This window comes from Magnolia sinica, chromosome 3 (genome assembly GCF_029962835.1).
Source record: "Magnolia sinica isolate HGM2019 chromosome 3, MsV1, whole genome shotgun sequence".
NCBI lineage: Eukaryota > Viridiplantae > Streptophyta > Magnoliopsida > Magnoliales > Magnoliaceae > Magnolia > Magnolia sinica.
This window is the reverse complement of record NC_080575.1, coordinates 39,703,469-39,719,251: the sequence shown is the minus strand read 5'-3', so window position 1 is coordinate 39,719,251 and position 15,783 is coordinate 39,703,469. Positions and strand designations below refer to the sequence as shown.

General features: G+C 35.8%; 1 long non-coding RNA gene and 1 pseudogene across 1 annotated transcript; both read right to left on the bottom strand.

Moving 5' to 3' along the window:
* The window catches only part of LOC131238862 (probable proline transporter 2), a 191,683-nt pseudogene that overhangs the window by 36,494 nt on the left and 139,406 nt on the right, over positions 1 to 15,783 (bottom strand).
* On the bottom strand, positions 12,785 to 14,387 carry LOC131239831 (uncharacterized). The gene is made up of 2 exons (XR_009168421.1): positions 13,215 to 14,387; positions 12,785 to 13,096 (listed from the first exon to the last, which is right to left on the bottom strand). It is a non-coding gene; the product is annotated as an uncharacterized LOC131239831 (long non-coding RNA).

Here is a 15,783-nt window from a genome sequence, read left to right as displayed (position 1 = left end):
ACCAAAACATAAACCTAAAACCTAAATGTATTCTCAAATCCCTAAACCTAAACCTACACCTAATCCTAATCTCAACTCCCGAACCTAAACCTAAACCTAAACTTGAAAACTCAAACATAAACCCGATCCCGAACCTGAACTCGATTTCCTAAACGTAAACCTTAACCTATTCTCAATTCCCTAAACCTATAGCTTATAACCTAAACTTAAACCTAAACCTTAACCTAAACCTTAACCTAAACCTATAACCTATAGCATATACCTAAACCTAAACCTAAACCTGTAACCTATAACCTAAACCTAAACCCAAAACCTAAATGTATTCTCAAAATCCTTAAACCTAAATCTAAACCTTAACCTAAACCTTAACCTAAACCTATAATCTACAACCTTAACCTAAACATGTAGCCTATAACCTAAATATAAACCTAAAACCTAAATGTATTCTCAAAACCCTAAACCTAAACCTACACCTAATCCTAATCTCAACTCCCTAACCTAAACCTAAACCTAAATTTGAAAACCAAAACCTAAACCCGATCCCGAACCCGAACCCGATTTCCTAAACCTTAACCTTGACCTATTCTCAATTCCCTAAACCTATAGCTTATAACCTAAACTTAAACCTAAACCTAAACCTTAACCTAAACCTATGACCTATAGCATAAACCTAAACATAAACCTAAACCTGTAACCTATAACCTAAACTTAAACCTAAAACCTAAATGTATTCTCAAATCCTTAAACCTAAACCTAAACCTTAACCTAAACCTATAACCTATAGCCTTAACCTAAACATGTAACCTATAACGTAAAACCTAAATGTATTCTCAAATCCCTAAACCTAAACCTATACCTAATCCTAATATCAACTCCCTAACCTAAACCTAAACCTAAACTTGAAAATCCAAACCTAAACCCGATCTCGAACCCGAACCCGATTTCCTAAACCTAAACCTTAACCTATTCTCAATTCCCTAAACTTATTGCTTATAACCTAAACCTATACTTAAACCTAAACCTAAACCTAAACCTATAACCTATAACCTAAACATAAACCTAAAACATAAATGTATTCTCAAATCCCTAAAGCTAAACCTACACCTAATCCTAATCTAAACTCCCTAACCTAAACCGAAACCTAAACTTGATAACCCAAACCTAAACCCGATCCCGAACCCGAACCCGATTTCCTAAACCTAAACCTTAACCTATTCTCAATTCCCTAAACCTATTGCTTATAACCTAAATCTATACTTAAACCAAAACCTAAACCTAAACCTATAACCTATAACCTAAACATAAACCTAAAACATAAATGTATTCTCAAATCCCTAAAACTAAACCTACACCTAATCCTAATCTAAACTCCCTAACCTAAACCGAAACCTAAACTTGATAACCCAAACCTAAACCCGATCCCGAACCCGAACCCGATTTCCTAAACCTAAACCTTAACCTATTCTCAATTCCCTAAACCTATTGCTTATAACCTAAACCGAAACCTAAACCTATACCTAAACCTAAACCTAAACCTATAACCTATAAACTAAACATAAACCTAAAACCTAAATGTATTCTCAAATCCCTAAACCCAAACCTACACCTAATCCTAATCTCAACTCCCTAACCTAAACCTAAACCTAAACTTGAAAATTCAAACCTAAACTCGATCCCGAACCCAAACCCGATTTCCTAAACCTAAACATTAATGTATTCTCAAATCCCTAAACCTAAACCTACACCTAATCCTAATCTCAACTCCCTAACCTAAACTTAAACCTAAACTTCAAAATCCAAACCTAAACCCGATCCCAAACCCGAACCCGATTTCTTAAACCTAAACCTTAACCTATTATCAATTCCCTAAACTTATTGCTTATAACCTAAACCGAAACCTAAACCTATACATTAACCTAAACCTAAACTTATAACCTATAGCCTATAACCTAAACCTAAACCTAAAACCTAAACCTAAACCTAAAACCTAAATGTATTCTCAAATCCCTAAACCTAAACTTACACCTAATCCTAATCTCAACTCCCTAACCTAAACCTAAACCTAAACTTGAAAACGCAAACCTAAACCCGATCCCGAACCCGAACCCGATTTCCTAAACCTAAACCTTAACCTATTCTCAATTCCCTAAACTTATTGCTTATAACCTAAACCTATACTTAAACCTAAACCTAAACCTAAACCTATAACCTATAACCTAAACATAAACCTAAAACATAAATGTATTCTCAAATCCCTAAAGCTAAACCTACACCTAATCCTAATCTAAACTCCCTAACCTAAACCGAAACCTAAACTTGATAACCCAAACCTAAACCCGATCCAGAACCCGAACCCGATTTCCTAAACCTAAACCTTAACCTATTCTCAATTCCCTAAACCTATTGCTTATAACCTAAACCGAAACCTAAACCTATACCTAAACCTAAACCTAAACCTATAACCTATAACCTAAACATAAACCTAAAACCTAAATGTATTCTCAAATCCCTAAACCCAAACCTACACCTAATCCTAATCTCAACTCCCTAACCTAAACCTAAACCTAAACTTGAAAATTCAAACCTAAACTCGATCCCGAACCCAAACCCGATTTCCTAAACCTAAACATTAATGTATTCTCAAATCCCTAAACCTAAACCTACACCTAATCCTAATCTCAACTCCCTAACCTACACTTAAACCTAAACTTCAAAATCCAAACCTAAACCCGATCCCAAACCCGAACCCGATTTCTTAAACCTAAACCTTAACCTATTATCAATTCCCTAAACTTATTGCTTATAACCTAAACCGAAACCTAAACCTATACATTAACCTAAACCTAAACTTATAACCTATAGCCTATAACCTAAACCTAAACCTAAAACCTAAACCTAAACCTAAAACCTAAATGTATTCTCAAATCCCTAAACCTAAACTTACACCTAATCCTAATCTCAACTCCCTAACCTAAACCTAAACCTAAACTTGAAAACGCAAACCTAAACCCGATCCCGAACCCGAACCCGATTTCCTAAACCTAAACCTTAACCTATTCTCAATTCCCTAAACCTATTGCTTATAACCTAAACCGAAACCAAAACCTATACCTAAACCTAAACCTAAACCTATAACCTATAACCTATAACCTAAAACCTAAATGTATTCTCAAATCCCTAAACCTAAACCTACACCTAATCCTAATCTCAACTCCCAAACCTAAACCTAAACCTAAACTTGAAAACCAAAACCTAAACCCGATCCCAAACCCGAACCCGATTTCCTAAACCTAAACCTCAACCTATTCTCAATTCCTTAAACCAATTGCTTATAACCTAAACCGAAACCTAAACTTATACCCTAACCTAAACCTATAACCTATAACCTAAACATAAACCTAAAACCTAAATGTATTCTCAAATCCCTAAACCTAAACCTACACCTAATCCTAATCTCAACTCCCGAGCCTAAACCTAAACCTAAACTTGAAAACACAAACCTAAACCCGATCCCGAACCTGAACCTGATTTCCTAAACCTAAACCTTAACCTATTCTCAGTTCCTTATAACCTAAACTTAAACCTAAACCTAAACCTTAACCTAAACCTTAACCTAAACCTATAACCTATAGCATAAACCTAAACCTAAACCTAAACCTGTAACCTATAACCTAAACCTAAACCTATAACCTAATTGTATTCTCAAATCCTTAAACCTAAATCTAAACCTAAACCTAAACCTTAACCTAAACCTATAACCTATAGCTTTAACCTAAACCTAAAACCTATAACCTAAACATAAACCTAAAGCCTAAATGTATTCTCAAATCCCTAAACCTAAACCTACACCTGATCCTAATCTCAACTCCCTAACCTAAACCTAAACATAAACATGAAAATCAAAACCTAAACCCGATCCCGAACCCGAACCCGATTTCCTAAACCTAAACCTTAACCTATTCTCAATTCCTTAAACCAATTGGTTATAACCTAAACCGAAACCTAAACTTATACCTTAACCTAAACCTATAACCTATAACCTAAACATAAACCTAAAACCTAAATGTATTATCAAATCCCTAAACCTAAACCTACACCTAATCCTAATCTCAACTCTTTAACCTAAACCTAAACCTAAACTTGAAAACTCAAACCTAAACCCGATTCCGAACCCGAACTCGATTTCCTAAACCTAAACCTTAATCTATTCTCAATTCCCTAAACCTATAGCTTATAACTTAAACTTAAACCTAAACCTTAACCTAAACCTTAACCTAAACCTATAACCTATAGCATAAACCTAAACCTAAACCTAAACCTAAACCTGAACTTGTAACCTATAACCTAAACCTAAACCTAAAACCTAAATGTATTCTCAAATCCTTAAACCTAAACCTAAACCTTAATCTAAACCTATAACCTATAGCCTTAACCTAAAACTATAACCTATAACCTAAACATAAACCTAAAACCTAAATGTATTCTCAAATCCCTAAACCTAAACCTACACCTAATCCTAATCTCAACTCCCTAACCTAAACCTAAACCTAAACTTGAAAACCAAAACCTAAACCCGATCCCGAACCCGAACCCGATTTCCTAAACCTAAACATTAACCTATTCTCAATTCCGTAAACCAATTGCTTATAACCTAAACCGAAACCTAAACTTATACCCTAACCTAAACCTATAACCTATAACCTAAACATAAACCTAAAACCTAAATGTATTCTCAAAAATGTATTCTCAAATCCCTAAACCTAAACCTACACCTAATCGTAATCTCAACTCCCGAACCTAAACCTAAACCTAAACTTGAAAACTCAAACCTAAACCCGATCCCGAACCTGAACCCGATTTCCTAAACCTAAACCTTAACCTATTCTCAATTCCCTAAACCTATAGCTTATAACCTAAACTTAAACCTAAACCTTAACCTAAACCTTAACCTAAACCTATAACTTATAGCATAAACCTAAACCTAAACCTAAACCTGTAACCTATAACCTAAACCTAAACCCAAAACCTAAATGTATTCTCAAATCCTTAAACCTAAATCTAAACCTTAACCTAAACCTTAACCTAAACCTATAATCTATAACCTTAACCTAAACATGTAACCTATAACCTAAAGATAAACCTAAAACCTAAATGTATTGTCAAATCCCTAAACCTAAACCTACACTTAATCCTAATCTCAACTCCCTAACCTAAACCTAAACCTAAACTTGAAAACCAAAACCTAAACCCGATCCCGAACCTGAACCCGATTTCCTAAACCTAAACCTTGACCTATTCTCAATTCCCTAAACCTATAGCTTATAACCTAAACTTAAACCTAAACCTAAACCTTAACCTAAACCTATAACCTATAGCATAAACCTAAACATAAACCTAAACCTGTAACCTATAACCTAAACCTAAACCTAAAACCTAACTGTATTCTCAAATCCTTAAACCTAAACCTAAGCCTTAACCTAAACCTTAACCTAAACCTATAACCTATAGCCTTAACCTAAACATGTAACCTATAACCTAAAACCTAAATGTATTCTCAAATCCCTAAACCTAAACCTATACCTAATCCTAATCTCAACTCCCTAACCTAAACCTAAACATAAACTTGAAAATCCAAACCTAAACCCGATCTGGAACCCGAACCCGATTTCTTAAACCTAAACCTTAACCTATTCTCAATTCCCTAAACATATTGCTTATAACCTAAACCTATACTTAAACCTAAACCTAAACCTAAACCTATAACCTATAACCTAAACATAAACCTATAACCTAAATGTATTCTCAAATCCCTAAAGCTAAACCTACACCTAATCCTAATCTAAACTTCCTAACCTAAACCTAAACCTAAACTTGATAACCCAAACCTAAACCCGATCCCGAACCCGAACCCGATTTCCTAAACCTAAACCTTAACCTATTCTCAATTCCCTAAACCTATTGCTTATAACCTAAACCGAAACCTAAACCTATACCTATACCTAAACCTAAACCTATAACCTATAACCTAAACCTAAACCTAAAACCTAAATGTATTCTCAAATCCCTAAACCCAAACCTACACCTAATCCTAATCTCAACTCCCTAACCTAAACCTAAACCTAAACTTGAAAATTCAAACTTAAACCCGATCCCGAACCCAAACCCGATTTTCTAAACCTAAACATTAATGTATTCTCAAATCCCTAAACCTAAACCTAAACCTACACCTAATCCTAATCCAACTCCCTAACCTAAACTTAAACCTGAACTTCAAAATCCAAACCTAAACCCGATCCCAAACCGGAACCCGATTTCTTAAACCTAAACCTTAACCTATTATCAATTCCCTAAACTTATTGCTTATAACCTAAACCGAAACCTAAACCTAAACCTTAACCTAAACCTAAACTTATAACCTATAGCCTATAACCTAAACCTAAACCTAAACCTAAAATCTAAATGTATTCTCAAATCCCTAAACCTAAACTTACACCTAATCTTAATCTCAACTCCCTAACCTAAACCTAAACCTAAACTTGAAAACTCAAACCTAAACCCGATCCTGAACCCAAACCCGATTTCCTAAACCTAAACCTTAACCTATTCTCAATTCCCTAAACCTATTGCTTATAACCTAAACCGAAACCTAAACCTAAACCTATACCTAAACCTAAACCTAAACCTATAACCTATAACCTAAAACCTAAATGTATTCTCAAATCCCTAAACCTAAACCTAAACCTACACCTAATCCTAATCTCAACTCCCTAACCTAAATCTAAACCTAAACTTGAAAACCAAAACCTAAACCCGATCCCGAACCCGAACCCGATTTCTTAAACCTAAACCTTAACCTATTCTCAATTCCCTAAACCTATTGCTTATAATGTAAACCTATACCTTAACCTAAACCTATAACCTATAACCTAAACATAAACCTAAAACATAAATGTATTCTCAAATCCCTAAACTTAAACCTACACCTAATCCTAATCTCAACTCCCTAACCTAAACCTAAACCTAAACTTGAAAACTCAAACCTAAACCCAATCCCGAACCCGAACCCGATTTCCTAAACCTAAACCTTAACCTATTCTCAATTCCCTAAACCCATTGCTTTTAACCTAAACCGAAACCTAAACCTATACCTTAACCTAAACCTATAACTTATAACCTAAACATAAACATAAAACCTAAATGTATTCTCAAATCCCTAAACCTAAACCTACACCTAATCCTAATCTTAACTCCCTAACCTAAACCTAAACCTAAACTTGAAAACTCAAACCTAAACCCAATCCCGAACCCGAACCCGATTTCCTCAACCTAAACCTTAATGTATTCTCAAATCCCTAAACCTAAATCTACACCTAATCCTAATCTCAACTCCCTAACTTAAACCTAATCCTAAACTTGAAAACCAAAACCTAAACCCGATCCCGAACCCGTACCCGATTTCGTAAACCGAAACCTTAACCTATTCTCAATTTCCTAAACTTATAGCTTATAACCTAAACCTAAACCTAAACCTAAACCTAAACCTTAACCTAAACCTAAACCTAAACCTTAACCTAAACCTAAAACCTAAATGTATTCTCGAATCCCTAAACCTAAACCTACACCTAATCCTAATCTCAACTCCCTAACCTAAACCTAAACTTAAACTTAAAAACTCAAACCTAAACCTGATCTCGAACCCGAACCCGATTTCCTAAACCTAAACCTTAACCTATTCTCAATTCCCTAAACCTTTATCTTGTAACCTAAACCTAAGCCTAGAGCTATACCTAAACCTGTAACCTATAACTTAAACATAAACCTAAAACCTATTGCTTATAAGCTAAACTTAAACCTAAACCTTAACCTAAACCTAAATGTATTCTCAAATCCCTAAACCTAAACCTACACATAATCCTAATCTCAACTCCCTAATCCAAACCTAAACCCGATCCCGAACCCGAACCCTATTTCCTAAACCTAAACCTTAACCTATAACCTAACATAAACCTAAACCTATTACCTGCACTTATAACCTAAACCTATAACCTAAACATAAGCCTAAAACCTAAACCTAAACCTAAAATCGAAATGTATTTTCAAATCCTTGAACCTAAACCTACACCTAATCCTAATCTCAACTCCCTAACCTAAACTTAAACCTAAACATGATAACCCTAACCTAAACCTGATCCCGAACTCGGACCCGATTTCCTAAACCTAAACCTTAACCTTAACTTATTCTCAATTCCCTAAAGTGATAACCTATATACTATAACCTATAACTAAAACCTAAACCTTAACCTAAACCTATAACCTAAGCCTAAACCTTAACCTAAACCAAAACCAAAACCTATAACCTAAACCTTAACCTATAACCTATAACCTATAACCTAAACTTATAACCTATAACTTAAAACCAAATCCTAAACCTAAACCTAAACCTAAAACCTAACACCTAAAACCTAAAACCTAAACCTAAACCTATTTTAATGATCAGTTTTATTTTTGAAAAGTGCTCACCTTTTTCGAAGAAGTTTATGCAATTTTTCATGATTCTGAATTATAATGTTTTGTTGGTTTAATATTTTTTTTTTTCAGGTGAAAGACAAAAAGAAACTTGTTGCTGATTTTTTTTTCTTTTTTTATTTATGATGTTAAACTTATATGTATTTATGTGTGGATGAATGTAATGTGGATAAGATTGCTTGTGTTTGGATGGATGTAGTTTATGTTTGGATGAATGTAGTTTATGTTGGATTTACGTAGTTTGGGTTTAGATGGATGTAGTTTATGTTGGATTTACGTAGTTTGGGTTTAGATGGATGTAGTTTATGTTTAGATGGATGTAGTTTATGTTGGATTTACGTAGTTTAGGTTTAGATGGATGTAATGTGAATATGATGAAATATATTATATAACAGGTATATATCAGGAAGAATATGATGATGTAACAGGTGTATATTGACCCTCTTATAAGGGACGGTCCATGACAGTCCTTTTTAAGGACGGTCCTTGATCGTCCTTTTAAATGACGATCTGTGGCCGTCCTTTGAAGGCCCATAAGAGATGGACCATGACAGTCCTTTTTAAGGACGGTCTGTGGCGGTCCTTTGAAGGCTCATAAGAGACGGACCATGACAGTCCTTTTTAAGGACAGTCTATGGCCGTCCTTTGAAGACTCATCAGAGACGGTCTACGACAGTCTTTTTTAAGGACGGTCCATGACCGTCCTTTTAAAGGACGGTCGATGGCTGTCCTTTAAAGGCTCATAAGAGACTGTCCGAGACCATCCTTTTTTCGTCAATAAAAATGATGGTTTTCGACCGTCCTTTAAGTAATACGACACGTCAAAATTTGACGGCCCTTGCAACGGTTCATGACCATCCTTTTTGGTCATTTGAGACGGTTTTGGACCGTCCTTTTTTTACAGTTTTGACATAGTGGTAGCAGGTTGGTTCGCTAAAGTAGCTCATTCTACCCCAAAATCATATATTTTACGTCAGGTAACTCATTCCGGATTGTGAGATACGTCCGATCTAAGGTCCGACGATCCGGATCACTTCTGTCGTCGACCGGGCCTTTTCTGATCCATCTTGGCCATAAAACTGTCCGCGACCCACTCTGCATCAGTTATCTTCCCAAAGTGATACATCCTATGATAGAAAAAGTCATCCATTTTCTTTTCTTTTCTTTTCATTCCTACTGTCCAAAACAAGCTCCCAGGGAATGAGACCAATGTTATTACAAGGGACGATACTTGGGATTTTGGCATAAAGTGCCTTCCCTAAGATGGACTGTAAATTTCAATGCTGGGTTTCACCTTCTGAAAATTTTCAAACATATGACTTCATGATTTGATACAATACTTTCTAAGGAAATTAAAATTCTCAAAAGATTCCTTTTTCTATATTTTCATCTATTTGTGGAAAAATGTATTTCAGTGATCTCTTAAATTTCAAAATAATAATAATAATAATAATAAATAGCAATGCTATGAAAATGGGGGTGAAAGGAAATAATGGAACTTACATGTTGAGAGATTATGGACTGGATAAAGACTGTTGCATTGATAAAGACCTTAACCCACTTAGGCCCACTCAGCTCTTTGGGGAGATATTCCGATACAGATGAACCATATGCCCAATATCCAACTATGCTCACTCCATAGTAAAATGCAAGACCCACTGAAAACTGTGCATACAGAGCTTTCCTCATGTTCTTTATTGCAGGTTTCCGAAGAGTCGACTACAAGAAAATCATGCAAAACATATATTATTTGACAGATTACCAATTTCAGACTTTTATTTAAAGGGAAAAGATCCCATTCGCCAAGCGTACACTAAATATGTACCCTTGTCTACAGCAATCTACAAAATGTGTGGGAATATTCTTAGTTGCATTTCAAAATGGACTTTTGAAATTTTAAATTTAAAAATGGTCTTAGATTCCTATCAAACCATCTTTAAATGAAAATAGATAATGGACGTGCTGGCTCTCGGATTGAAGTGCATGCCCTTCATATCTACTAATGATGAGAGATGTCAGAGCAAAAAAATTGTTCTCAATTACTTTTCTGGTTTGCAAAATTTGCCTTACTAGTGTAGAATCGTGCAATGTGACGTTGATTCGAGTTAACTCGGCTGAGTTTCATGTTGAGTCAGCATTTTAAATAACAAAAAATGCACATGCTAGCTACGCAGGTGGGAACACGACCCTTTCCCATACAACGTCGTTAGCATTTGTGAAGAGGTTTTCTATGATCCCATCCATTGCCATAGGCACTATGGGCCATAGCCATTGGATATGGGTTCATGGTTCACTGATCCAAACCATTTAGATGATGGGCCATATCGTGAATATTGGTTGACTCAACATTCTTCAAGAATGGAACATCCTAACATTTAGATCTATGGCTCACAAAAAATGGTTCTGGATATGGCTAAAGGAGTTGTAGGCTTCTATGGTCAAAACCATTCATATAACCAGATAGTGGCTGCTTTCTAAATCATTAAGATTGGAAAATCTTAAACTTTACATTGTTAGCAAGAACAGTGGTTAAAGCAATGATCCGTGTTTAAAGGAAAAGAGTCAACTGATCAAATGTTATAAATATTCCAATCTCAGATGTTATATATATATATATTCCCATCTACAATGAAACCCATAGTATGAACAGTTCCTATTATTGGAAAGTTCCCCAGCAGATCCAAGGGCTATAGCATAGTATGAAAACCCGAAAACTTGACTAGAATTAATGTAGAGCTGGGTCAGGTTGACTCGAAGAGTGGATTGAGTCTTTATGTGACTCGGTTCGATATTTATTAATAACATTAAAATAGCAGGCATATTTTTAAGTATTGCAATATCATAAATAGTATAAAATAATAAAAGGTAATAACAAATCATGTTTGTTGTAATGTTCATAGCTTTGTTCTCTAATCAGAGATTAGGTGTTTGAATCACCCACCATATCATATTTTATTAAAAGAAAAATGGGGCTTGAGTGGGCAAGTTACTCCTCAAGTTGCAAGTCGCATTGAGTCAACTGAGATTTCAAGTTGGCTTAATGAGTCTCTCTAAAACCAGGTTGAGTTGAATCTTGCGGAGTCGAGTTGGGGCTTGTCAGCACACTTGCATTCGTGCCACACTTGTATGAGATCTGGTCCACTCATCAGTGAAGGTGCACTGCGAGGCCCGAAAGTCAGGTACGGTCACTTATTGGGTAGGTGATCATGTGCATACATTGAGTAGGCAAATTGTTTTTTATAACCACCCATTTCTCTTACACGCATGTCCCATTTTCTATTTCAGGTGCATCTAATCCTTCATGTCCTATAGCACAAAAAATGGGCTAGTCCAATCATCAGTTGTGTTGTATGTGTATAATTGAATCTGCATGCGGTCAACATGACGACCAGACAGGCGCATACAGTCTCACCCACCTAATGAATGGTATGTATATTGCACGTATAGTCACTGGTGCGTGGCAGAGTAGATTTAAAGAGGTCTGCATCCCTATCTACACTTTTACATGCAGCCATGTTTGTGCTTTGCCTGAGTCTGTAGGACACGGGATTATAGACATTGGATCTAGGTTTTCAAATCAGGAAAGAGAGATCAAGTTAGTGGATCAATTGGGTTCATAGATCTATTAGCATAGACCATGCTACACTACTCACACTACAAGAAAAGGGGGCTTTAGCCTCAGTTCAAAACTGTGGCTAAAAAGGTTAAAAACTGAGGTTAAAGCCTTTAGCCTCAGTTTTGCCTCAGTTGTTCAAACCGAGGTTGAAACCCCCGTGGCTAAAGGCTTTAGCTTCAGTTTTAGCAACCGAGGCTAAAGTAACTTTTATAGCCTCGGTTCTTCAAGTGAGGCTAAAAGAACGTTTTTAGCTCCAGTTTTCTTGAAATGAGACTAAATCAAAATTTTAGCCTCAATTGCCTCCAATTGAAGCTAAATCTATTTTTAACCCCAGTTCTCAACAACCGAGGCTAAATCTATTTTTAACCCCGGTTCTCAACAACCGAGGCTAAAGCCTTTAGCCACGGGAGTTGTAATTTCAGCTTAGGTAACTGAGGCAAAACTGAGACTAAAGATGGATTTAGCGTTTGTTGGCATCAACTGAGGCTAAATTCACTTTTAACCTCAGTTCTCAATAACTAAGACTAAATCATTTATTTTAACCCATTCATAAACCTGTGTATAGCCAGTCAGATCCACAACATTAGCTACAATATTTTAATGGGTTTTTCCTCTCAAATAAAGCCCAAGAAAACCTAGAAAGAGTCTTCAATTCTCAGTCAAATAGACTTGGAATCCCAATCCATAAAACATGAAAAAACATAAAGAAAAGAAAAGGAAAGAAGAAAAACAGAGATGGGTTTTTCCCTCAGTCCAAGAGACTTGAAATCTCAACACAAACAGAGAAACCATGGAAATAAGATGGAAATCTGAACACAATCATGTTGCTTCAGATCTGATATTTTGGCAATGGATTTGTGCTTCCCTCAACACCCTTCTGAATCATATAGCCCTAGAAATTAGAATGCCTGCTTTCTCAGGCAATTCAACATCCTCAACTTTACCTTTGATCACCTGTAATATAAAGAACAAAAACCCTCACGAAAATGAGAACAATGTAGCAACCAGGTGAGTTTGGCAAAGAACTCAAAAAAGTCGGGTATTAATTTTAAACTACAAAATAAAATCACACCGTAATCCATTCTCTCAATGATGGATTCCCAGCAATAAGCCTGCGTGTGTATTCTGCCATTTTAGATGCCTCCACCGCATAAACATGTTTAGCACCAGCCTGAACAAAGCAAGAGAGAGAGAGAGAGAGAGAGAGAGAGAGAGAGAGAGAGAGAGAGAGAGAGAGAGAGAGAGAGAGAGAACAGACTACCAAAAGAAAAGAAAATACAACAAAATAGAGAACGAAAATGAACTAAAAGAAACAGTAGCTGTACACAAACCGTCCCTTGGATAGTAAGACCCCCAACACAACCAGCTCAAGGAGCCCAATTCCTAAACATGATGAGAACCTGAGAGAAAACACCAGTCACAGTTCCAAACACTTAAACCATCAGGATGTCGACTTAAGAGAAATCAACATACCATTGCAAAAACAAAGAAGAAGAACTCCAAAAAAAAATCATTACTATGGGAAAGAAAGGAGAAATCAGAGTCCAAGCCTTATCAACTCGCAGTCACCATATAGCCATGTGTTATAGAATTTAAAATGATCTATTTTACCTCACTAGCATGTCACCATTATTTGGAGCTGGATAAATTGGAGCCTTATGTTCCAAGATGCAACTGCTGGCCTACCATGCTCAAACCATAGCTAAAAGAACACATGGATGTACGGCCACTATCACTTAAGACTAGTGCAGAGGTAATGGAGTTCCAGGGGGCCCACAGCGATTCCATTTCCACTCAAAATTCTCTCAAAGAACAAAGAAGTACAGATATTATAACATAGTGCAATGAGGAAAAAACCATGACCTCAGTATTATGACCATTGCATCTTTAAAACATAGTGAACTGCAAGGATCACCGGATCATTATGCAAGGTATCCCATTCTTGAGCTACGCACAGGAAGTAAATTCATGTCCTGTACCAGGTTAGAAATCCCCCTGTTTAAAAATCCAAGAAACAACAAGGCTTACCTCAACTGCAAAATTAAAGAAAATCCAATACAGCTTCTTCTCTTTGATATCCAGTTTATGCATCTAATTTCACAATAAAAGCATTCTACACTTCACAAAAACTCAACACCCATGAAGAAATTGCTTTAAGAAAATAATGACAATAATAATCAAAATACAAACACCATTTCTAAGTAGAAAATAAATAAATGGAGAATGTCATTTGAAAAGCCATGAATACATCCGAATTAAGCTCACTTGCATAAAAGTGGAATTGGATCTACTAATTTATCTTTCTTTCAAAATCACATCATTAATGGACTTGCAGTCCATGCCACTCCTTCTCTGGTGAGTTGACATCTCTAAAAACCTTCAGCCCACATAAAAATTAAAGATGGATCCTCTGTTTGCTTGTTAGAATCTGTCTTGCTGGTCCCTAAATTATAATGTTTCCACTGATTCAGTATGAATTCTGTTTTGTCAATCAAATCATGCTTTGCTAGACTTGCATAGAATTAGCTTCAGGTTTTATTTTCTGACAATTAACACAGACTTAGACATGAATTTTTTGTCACAGTAGCAATCCTCTTATTACTGACTGATGAATGGAAAATGTAGGTGATGGGCAATTCAAAATGAAGTATAAATTGATACCAAAATATTTTTACTTCCAACTTCTATGTTTTTCTTTTTGGTTGTTGTTGAAGGGTTACTTCTAAGTAGTGAATGCTAAAAAAGAACAAATTGAAAAAACAGAAGAAAATCGTCTAATTTGCATAAATAAAAAAGATTGCTATTACCTTCCCATGATAATTCTTAAGATTAACATCAACTCCAGCATCAACCAATTGAGATAAAATGTAAAGGAAAAGGCCAATACAATTAGTTTAGAAAATCTACAAAGGCCCATGAATTTAATAAATAGTTAGGATCAAATGGGAAACAAAAACTAAATGAATCACCTCGTAGTGGCCCTACGCTGTAGAATAATGGAGATGAGAATTACGAATACCGAGAGTTGAGTACCTTGCAAGGTAAGGATTATATTCCAAGAGAGCCTTGGCTTCTTGAAGATCCCCGTATCTCACAGCGGACACCAGGAACTCCCCCGACACGGAGCATCCAAAGGAATCATCCATCATAGTTAAAAATTCCATGATCTTTAAAACAAAGTAAAATTCCTGAGTTGACTTGGGTGAGTTATGCTTGTCAGCAAGTTTCCAAGAGTCTTGGCTCGAAATCTCCTCTAGCCGAGTTAACTTGGGTGAGTTTTGAGTCAAGCCACCAAGTTTTAGAATTATGGTATGCGCAGTGAGGCTTACTTAATGAATGGTTTAGATGTTCAACATACATAAGATGTTGTACCACAACTGCAAACCCTAGGTGTTGTACACTGAATGTAATATGATACAAGAAATATAAGAAAAATAGAAGAATGGTTTGTGCTACGCAAAAGCTTCAAAGGTTGAAAATTCTTGTGGATGGTTATACACGAGGACTCCTTACATAGACTAAGAAAGATTCTAGCTACTTTACATGAATGACTAGGATGGCATCACATGTGGTCACCATTCAATGGTTTAGAATACTTTAGAACTTTTATAGAACTTTATACACTACCCTTTATAAAATTC